Below are 9,865 nucleotides of genomic sequence, written 5' to 3' on the forward strand. Positions count from 1 at the left end.
GGGAGATTCCACGTTCTACTACGTGTGATCTCTTGAAGTCAGTTGAGCCTTAACTTGTTCCCTGAACTTACCTGTTCTTTCCGGCTCTACTTTCAAATAAATGAATCATACGTACTTGGCCTACAAGTTGTCATCACTTCAATTTGGCGATGAGGGAGACGGCTTCATCGAACCTTCAAAAATTCAGATCGTCATTTTCCTCTCTTTGACGCTTTACCGCCTTGTCTGCCACTTAGCTGCTGCCTTGGAAACTGCTGCCGTGGGACGGGACGTTCATGTAATTATACCTGTTTTGCTTACTTTCTTATATTTTAATCCGTCCTCCGTTTGTTTGTTTTTTGTTCGTGCCCTGCCCGGCCGTTGGTGTGAGCACGAGCAGAGCAAAGCGCGAGTGCAGCGCGAGCGTCCCCTGGTAACGGACGTCTACGCGCAGCGCGTGTCTCCTGGACAACGTACCTCCAGGGACACTGACGCCGCTTCCTCTGCATGTCTCGTGTCTCCTTAGCAACGGGCACGCTAAGGAGACTAACACCGCTTTCGCTAGCGTCTCGAAGGAGACGGAGACGCTAACCCTTCAAAATTAATGAAAAAAGAAAAAGGACTTGGGAAAAAAATAATAATAATTTGGGAGACGCAGAGCAGAGACGTTGGATATAAGACGCCTGGCACAAGAATCCTGTTTTTTTTGTTTTTTTTTGTTTTTCTTTATTGGACTCTTCTAAGTGATACTTATTAATAAGAAAAAATATAAGAATAATAAAGACAAAAAAAAAAGCAGGAAGGAGGAAGGAAGAAAGAAGACAATTTTTTTTGGGACTTTTATAAGACAACGTTTTGTTTTCTGCTCACAAGGTGGCGGTAAGACTCCATTTTTTTTTTCTAAATGTGAAGGTTTTTACTCTTGAACAGGAACAGGTCCGGGAAGGGAAGAATACATTTCAAGTTAATTAGTATTATAAGTGGCACTTGGAGTTATTGTGCGTACCTTATAATTTGCCACTGATATGGCACAGGCCAATTTTACCATTATTCCCCCGCAGGCATTTTGGCCCATGGGTAATTCACCACCTATTAAGTGGCAAGAATGGAAAGACTATTTTTTAAATTATTTAGGTGCCATTGATGTGGATAACAAAATGCCTGCAGAACAGACAAAGAGGATCCTATTGCATTCCTTGGGTCCTATGGGTCTAAAAACATTTAATAAGATGTCCAAAAACCCCGTAAGCGGCGATTTTTGTGTTTTTAATGCCGCAATGCTAGATCTCGACAAGTATTTTGCTCCAAAAGTATGTATGGGAATTGTCCGTTATAAGTTTTTCCAACGGAAACAAGAAAAAAATGAGCTAGTAGATGACTACGTTGCGGACTTAAAGAAACTTGCTCTTGACTGTAAATTTGGGACAATTCATGACGAACTTATTAGAGATCAAGTAGTCATGCATTGCAGTAATCAATCTATTCAAGAAAGACTTTGGATAAATGGTGACTCTCCCCTAGAAGAAATCTTAGCTATTGTAAGGAAAGCAGAGATCTCTGAAAGATGTTTATCCAAACTAAAATCTACAGGGGAAAAATGAGGATGGCATTTACAAAGTGATTAACCGCAAACCTGGAAAGAGCTCACAGAGTGGGGAAACTGAAAGAAGATGTTACAGATGCGATAACAAAGACCATTTGGCTCACTCCAAGTTGTGCCCAGCGTTAAAATTGAAGTGCAACAAATGTGGAATTGTTGGCCATTTTGCTAAGTATGTAAAAGTAAAAAGAAAATAGTTAAGTGTATTTATGAAGGTGATAATATGGCAGAAAGTGATACGGAGGAGAAAACAACTGATTCCAGAGAAAGGGATGAGGATAAGACTTTCATCCTTGATATAATGGAGGTAAACACTAAGGAAAAACCAATATGTAACATGGAGATTGGTGGAGTACCAGTTACAATGTATGCTGACTCTGGCTCACCATTCACAATCGTGAATGAGGACTTGTGGAACAATTCTTTCGTGGATAAAATTGGCAAGCAACTTGCTCCGCCGTATATTCAACCAGAAAGTTTCACAGGAGAAAAGATAGACCTGTTAGGTTTTAGATGGTTGGCATTTTCATTCAAGAACAGGGTCGCCAGAGGGAAATTGTATGTAGCTAAAAAAGGACCGTCTGTTCTAGGCTGGAAGGATCAAGGACAATTGCAAATGATCCTGGATCCAAACGGTGAAGAAAAGGTTTTAATAGTGAATGATGAATGCCCTTTGACCTCTGTGATGGAAACTAAATTTCCTAAGGTTTTTAATAAGAGTTTGGGAAAATGTACCGGTTTTGAGCATAAGATCATATTAAAGATGGAAGCTCTACCAAATATTCATAAGGTCACAACTGTACTGATCATGATCAGAGAAGAGGTTTCAAAGGAGCTGGATAAATTAATTTTGATGGATGTGATTGAGCCAATTGAAAATTCGGAATGGATTTCGCCTGTAGTAATAGCTTGGCGCGGTAACGTAAAAATCCGTTTATGTGTGGACTTAAGATACCTAAATAATAATATTCTGATAGATCGGTTCCACTACCCAAGATTATGGAAATGGTGTCTAGTCTTGAGGGAGCATGCTGGTTTTCTACTATTGGCTTGTTGTCTGCATATCATCAAATTCCCTTATCTGAGGACTCCAAAATACTAACAGCCTTCATCACACCCTTTGGATGCTTTCAATACAAGAGGATGCCCTTCGGTCTTGCGTCTGCAGCTGCTGTTTTTCAACGTCTAATGCACAAACTTTTTGGGAAAATCAAGGGGGTTATGTGCTTCCATGATGACATTTTAATCTTTGGGAAGGATGAGTGCATGCATGATGAGCGATTGGAACATGTGTTGAAAGTATTAGGTGATAAGGGATTAACAGTGGAACTGAGTAAGTGCAAATTTGCGAAAAGAAGTGTGGAGTATTTAGGACATGAGATAAGTGGTGAGGGTGTTGGACCTAAGGCTTCTCTAGTGAATGCTATAATCGGGGTGTCACCTCCTACTTCCAAGGATGAGGTAAGATCATTTTTGGGCATGGCGGAGTTTTGTGCTAAGTTTATTCCGAACTTTGCCAGTAAGGTTTACAATTTAAGATCTTTGCTCAAAAAGAACTCTCCATTCATGTGGAGTGAAGCATGCAATCAGGAGTTTGAGAGTGTGAAAAGAGAATTAAGCAAGGCTGCATGTTTGGGAAGTTTTGACCCTAAGTTGGATACTTTTGTTACCACGGATGCAAGTAATAAAGGTTTAGGTGCTGTGTTATCTTAAAAGGACTTTAAGGGTATGGAGAGGATTATACTTTTTGCTTCCAGATCGTTGTCTCCTTCCGAGGAGAAATACTCTGTTATAGAGAAGGAAGCCCTAGCCTGTGCTTGGGCTTTAGAGCACTTCCGTGCATTTGTGTGGGGAAAAGACATAACCATTCGCTGCGACCACAAACCTTTAATTAAACTTCTCACAACTGAAGGAAGTGTACTAGCTTCGACTAGAATTTCAAGATTATCTGTGCGTTTGAAAAACTACACTTATCGCATTGTGTATGTTCCAGGCAAGAGTAATGTAATGGCGGATTGCCTTTCTAGGTTACCTAATTTGCTGGAAAAGTGTGTTGATGACCCGTGGTATGAATGGAGTGTCGCCCTTATACAGGATGCCGGTAGCCCTGCGCTTAATGAAGATTCTTGGAGGAAGGAAATGGAAGTAGACACTTGTTTACAGTCCGTTTTTAAATATGTTTTAGATGGATGGCCTAAGAAGGATCAGTTGCCCGAACAATGCAGACATTTTTGGGAGGTTAGGAACAAACTCTCTGTTGTGAACAATCTTCTTTGGAGAGGTGATAGAATAATTCCCCCATCTGGAATAAGGAAAGTAATTTTAGATTTATGTCAATTAAGGACATTTTGGCATCGTTAGAACTAAGTCGGTAGTTAAAGAATTGTTTTGGTGGCCAGGTGTTGATAAATCGGTGGAAAAATTTGTCAGAGCCTGTCATGTATGTTCCTCTGCTGACAAGAGTTTGTGTACCCTTAGACCACCTATGCAGCAAGCATTCATTCCCAGACAACCATGGGAGTATGTCGCTATTGATCTCTTAGGTCCGGTGGGTAGCTCTCAAGAATTTGTAATAGTCCTAATTGATTTGTTTTCCAAATGGCCAGAGATTGGTATTTTAGAAAAAGCAGTTACTGTAAGTGTGCTGGAATTTTTGGATAAAGTTTTTCTTGCAGAAGGCACTACTTCTAAATTGTTAAGCGATAATGGTGTACAGTTTATGTCCGATACTGCAAAAAAGTATTTTCGGAGAGTACGAATCGAACATAAAACCACTTCTCTGTACAATCCCAGTGGGAATGACACAGTTGAAAGGTTTAATAGAGTCATTAAAGGTATAATTCAAGGTACTATGAATGGTGGTGAGGATTGGCACATTGCCATCTTTAAAGCTGTGTGGGCATATAGGATTGCCGAAAATGCTACTACAGGACTTAGCCCTTTTATTATTATGAGGGGAAGAAGCCCGAGAGGCAAACATAACCCTGCTTGGTTGGTTAAGACTGGTATTCAACACTGGTCAGTAGAGAATGTTAGGGATCGTTTGGATAAGTCCATTGAGAAATCAAAGTCTTATCATGTTAAATCTGTTGAAATCAATGTTGGAGATTGGGTTAGAGTTAAGAAACCTTAAAAAGTTAGGAAGGGTGAGAGCTAGTACTTCAATCCTGAACGTGTGATGGAAGTTTTACATAATGCTGTAAGACTGACTGATGGTAAGGTGTGGAATCTTAAACGCATCGCCTTACTTAAGAATGGACAGGAATCTGGACGTGACCAAGTTCACACTGACAGTATGTTGTGTGAGAAGGGTAGGAATGATTGGGTGGAAGACGAGATTACAGCGTTTAATAATAAGAAGGCGTCTCCACTTGTACTTGGTGAGTGTGTTTTGTGTGAGGAGGAAGATGTGATGGGTGATTCAGTTGCCGAGTCAGTGAATGGGGAGGTGAGTTTATCCGAGTGCGTGCAACAGGGTGACTCTGTAGGAAGGAAAAGGAAGGTGACACCTCCTGGTTGGTTGAAGGATTACGTTTTAGGATACTTAGCTGGTGATGTTTCTGATTTTCATGTTTAATTATTTTTATAATGTTCTGGTTTTCATGTTCAATTATTTTTTCCTTTTCTTTTCTTTTCTTTTTCTTTCTTTGGTTTTCTCTCTTGTTTTTTTATTTCCTTGTTTTAGGAAAAGAAGGGGGATAATGTAGTATGTTATGGTTCCTTTCTGGAAGCTCGTGCATGCTGACCTAGGGAGATTCCACGTTCTACAACGTGCGATCTCTTGAAGTCAGTTGAGCCTTAACTTGTTCCCTGAACGGACCTGTTCTTTCCATCTCTACTTTCAAATAAATGAATCATACCTACTTGGCCTGCAAGTTGTCATCACTTCACAAAAAAACAGGTAGGAGCAACTGGAGACGTCGATGTCCTTTTAGGCATCCAGGTTGGAATCCTCCAGTGGACAACAGTGGAAACTAGGGCAAGAGAATGTGAGCATTCTTCCCATTCAAAAGAGTGCATGTCATTAAAGAAATACCTACATATAAATAAAGGAACAAATGCTTACACTATACATGCCACAAATACAACATCTCCATTTCTTATACAACAAAAATAATACTAAAAACTAATAGAAAAATATACAACAAATGAGTTCTGAAAACAACCCTAATATAGATAATAATCTCTAAACTTTGCCAGCAAAACAGTCTTCCTCCTTGAAGTACCAGTCTTGGAACTAGGAATAGACGAGTTAGAAAAGTCAGAAGCATCTGTAGTGTGATTAGACATTTCCTCTGTCACATTACCCTGACACCTCTTCTCTGGCAACTCGAAACATTTGTGTTTCCACCCAGTCATCAATATTTGTACTCAAATCCCTAGTAATAAATCTTGTGCTATCAGCACCCAACTCTAACATAACATAGCCTCTTCCATTATTCACTTTACTCATTTTACACATTTTTCACTTTCTCAATCAACTCTTTTTCAAAAGGTTTGATACTTAACAGCGCCCTTGTTCCATCATCCGTTTTCTATGGACATTTCTGCAGAAACCTGCTCATAGGGTACAAAACATGTATACAAATTTTTAATTGGTGGCCAAAGTTTCAGGATGTAGTTTTTCACCTCACATAGTACAGAGTCTTTATCATATGCTTGCAACCATTCCTTTTCACTGATGCATAGTACAGTGTGCACCGAAGCAACTATGGCCGAAACTACACATTCGTCTTCCTGAAACTTACAATCCAATTCATCTTTAATTGGCAGTCAAAGAAAGCAATCACCCCTGTAATTCTTTCTACTAGGTATATCTTTGATCACAAAATTATATTCTTGTAATTTGGACAAAACTGTACTAGTCTGGATGAACTCTGTTCCATTACCATTCATGAGACTGTTAATGCAAATATTTTAATTAGAAATTATTAATGAATGTTATAATGAAATACAAAGTAAAATGATTACTGTAGAAAAATAATGTGCACATTTGAAATTGTGACCTCGGGGAATGACCACCAAAATTCACGAATTATATTAAAGGAGCAACTAACATACGTGAAATATTGAAAATGTATTAGATTAATGTAGTAATATGTCATATATGGTGTGATATATTCTATGCTTTGCATTAAATTGTAGGGCTTAATTTACGTAAAGTCTTGGCCTAGTTTGCCAGACCTCGTGCAGAAGTTGAATCTTTGAATGCTGACAAACTGAACTAACCGTGAACTGCTCATTGTTTGATAAAATTTGCTTAGCTAAAACCTTGGCATGAACCGACGGACCAGAGATGATGGAACTAGAAATGTAGCAAATAATTTGTAAAGCACTCTGAGTGTACTTTCCCAGGAAGAAGATGCAACATTTTCGATACCTGATGAGCCGGATGATGAGGACATCGTAAAGTGAACCAATCAACAACATGAGAACTGTGTAATATTAGAATTCAATGATTTGAATTACAAAATGTATTGGGTAGAGTAAAATCGTACGATTAATTGACCAATTAGGAATTGGGGGATAGTCTGGGTGTTTTTGATATAACGACATGACAGAGGGAGAAAAACGTCAAAGAGATAGATGGAGACAGATGCTAGGTGCAGATGTTAGGGGAGCAGACCTTATTCCGAGATTGATACGATATTTGGGAGAAGAGACACAAGATTCTGTCATTGGGCTCAGACTATCTTGAGGAAAGCCTGATGTGATGCTGATCGACTGATGACCTGAAGACGATGACTGACTTGGTTGCTGACCCATACCGAGGATAGGTAGATATGACAATGTGACTGAATTACCTTTTGTACCTTTTCTTTCCAGGTAACAACAGTGCTGTTTAAATAGTTTTCTCTTAGCTAGATGTTTTCCAAATTCATGTTCTAAACTGTTTTCGCATGAAGTCCCACATGCTGATGCTAATCTGGGTTAGGTGAGGTTTCCTACTCTGTGCCACTGACAGAATTACAGAACCAAATGATTGACGGACTGATTTGCTGAACTCTGCTACTTATGTAGACTTATTTTGCCTTTGATTCAATTGATGACTTATGCTAATGCTTTAGAGTGTATTATGATGCAAGTTTTGATTAGGTTATGTTTTTGGCTTCTTTGAATTAATTAATGAGAGAATTGCTCGAATATTTTAAGTTTTGAAATAATCTCATGATTTAGTATTGTAACAATTAGGGAAATGAAATTACTTAATGTATACTGAGTTGTGGTTATTCATGGGTGAAAGGTCATGATGTGATGATTATTAATTGTTAATTAATGACTAGACTAATGGTTATTGAATTTTGTGTATTGATTATTGAGGAACATTGGTCATATCATAGCTAAGATACTCCATGCGAATCAAAAGGTTCATCGACCTATGCGAGTCCCCTTGTAAGTTTACTTATTAAGGACCAGGCACACCAACAGTTTTTGGTAGCTGCTTGATGGTTAGTTTCCTTGGAGAACTAGTTATGTGGTGACCAATGGTTATGGTGGTAGTTTGAGTTAGGTTAGTTGTTCATTATTATTGTGATATGGAATTTGTTTTCAAAATGGCAATTGCAGCAAGAATGATGTCCCCTTAAGCCCAGAAATGATTTTCCCAGATCCTGCTGGTAGAGTTGGGTATGCTCTCGGCGTTCTAGCGATAGTGTGAAAGTCATAGGTTGCACTTGCAAAGCTTATGCAAACCGCAGGTGAATTGTGACATATGTGAGAAAAAGTAGGGAGTCTGCGTACTCCAGATGAAGTTTTAGTAGGAGTGTGCGTACTCCGCAGGATGAGAGTAGATAAGTCGTCGAACTTCACATGTGTGTGGCGCTTTGTGCAAAAAAATTGTCCACGTTGTTGTTGTTGATGTACGGACCCTGCGTGGTCTAAGACTACGGAGTATATTGACAAGTGTTGGAGACACTTGATTATATGTTGTAATTTGTCTGGTTTAGTAGGTTGATCAGGCGTGGTCAACAAGTCGGTGTGTGAGTTAAGTGAGTAAGAGAAACATTTTCAACTAAGATTTGGCAAGTCCTATGTGCACCAGGACAGACCCATTGACCAGTTGAGAGTAAAATCTGCGGGTCGAATTTTGCTTGCAAATGTGGGAGACTGAGAAAGAGGAATAGCTGCATGAGTGAAAGGGCCATCAGTGAAAATCCGTAAGGTCTCTGAAGCGATTGTGTTACCTTCCTGTAGTAAACCAGCAGATTTGTTTTTGGTTTTTCGTTAGTGCTCGCAATATTTGCCTTAGATTGTGTGAATTAGAGTTTAGGAGGACGAGCCTCAAGACTTTGTCAGCCACAGTGTGTGCAATTGGGACGTCATTAGAGCTGCGCAGGGATAGGTTGATTAGCGATAAGGGTCGCACACGGATTGGCATCCGTCCATGAGAGGCAATTGGCTGAGAAAGCAGGTGAAGGGAATCTTGGGAGTAAAAGTCATTTCCTGATTTGATTCAAATACACAAAAGTAGAAAAGATGAAGTTTTTCAAAACATTTAAGAGTGCCATGAAGGGCGATACATACATTAAGGCGACTGCAGGGGAGCCTACCCCACCGGAGGGTTCTTTGACTTATATTGTGATGGAGGAGCGAGGTGTTGTGCCATGTCTTTGGTGAAAGCAGTGGTGTAAACTGACAGAGAAACATGGAGTTTTAGCATTTCCTCAGCATGGATCGTTTAATTTGAGAATATTGGATCAGTTGCGGATGGCGCTGTATGAGACAAGGTCCCTTCCAAGACCAGCACAGATTGAGGCTTTAGCAGTTTGGAGCTGATAGCGAGAAAGCAGCAAGAGATAAAGTTTCAAAGGAGAATAAGAAAGGTAGAGAAGTCTTTAGCAGAAGCAAGATGGGATTGGGAACAAAAAAATTGGAGAACAGTGACATTGCAGGACGTTAAGTTGTTTCCTGCTATCACAGAGGACAATGAGGCAGAAGGGAAAGAGGAGACTAGCAAAAGTGAAAAGAGTTCATCTGGGAGTAAAAAGAAGAAAAAGGCTTACATAGTAGAAGAAGACTTGGATGTCGAGGATGTTATTACTCAGATGCTGAGGGACCGACCTCCACCATATGTGATGCATGAGGGGGGCCCGAGTACTAGTTCTGCTCCAACTGCCCCAGCGCAAGTGTTGGGGACAGCGGGACCAGCACAAGCAGATAATGGACAGGTACAAGGGATAGTGTAGAGTATTCCTAATGCGTTAACTGCTTCGGTAGTCCAGATACAGATGCCTCCACCACCAGTACAGAGAATTTATCCTGGGATACCAATTCTTAAGACAAATT

This window comes from Pleurodeles waltl, chromosome 9, assembly GCF_031143425.1.
Source record: "Pleurodeles waltl isolate 20211129_DDA chromosome 9, aPleWal1.hap1.20221129, whole genome shotgun sequence".
Lineage (NCBI taxonomy): Eukaryota > Metazoa > Chordata > Amphibia > Caudata > Salamandridae > Pleurodeles > Pleurodeles waltl.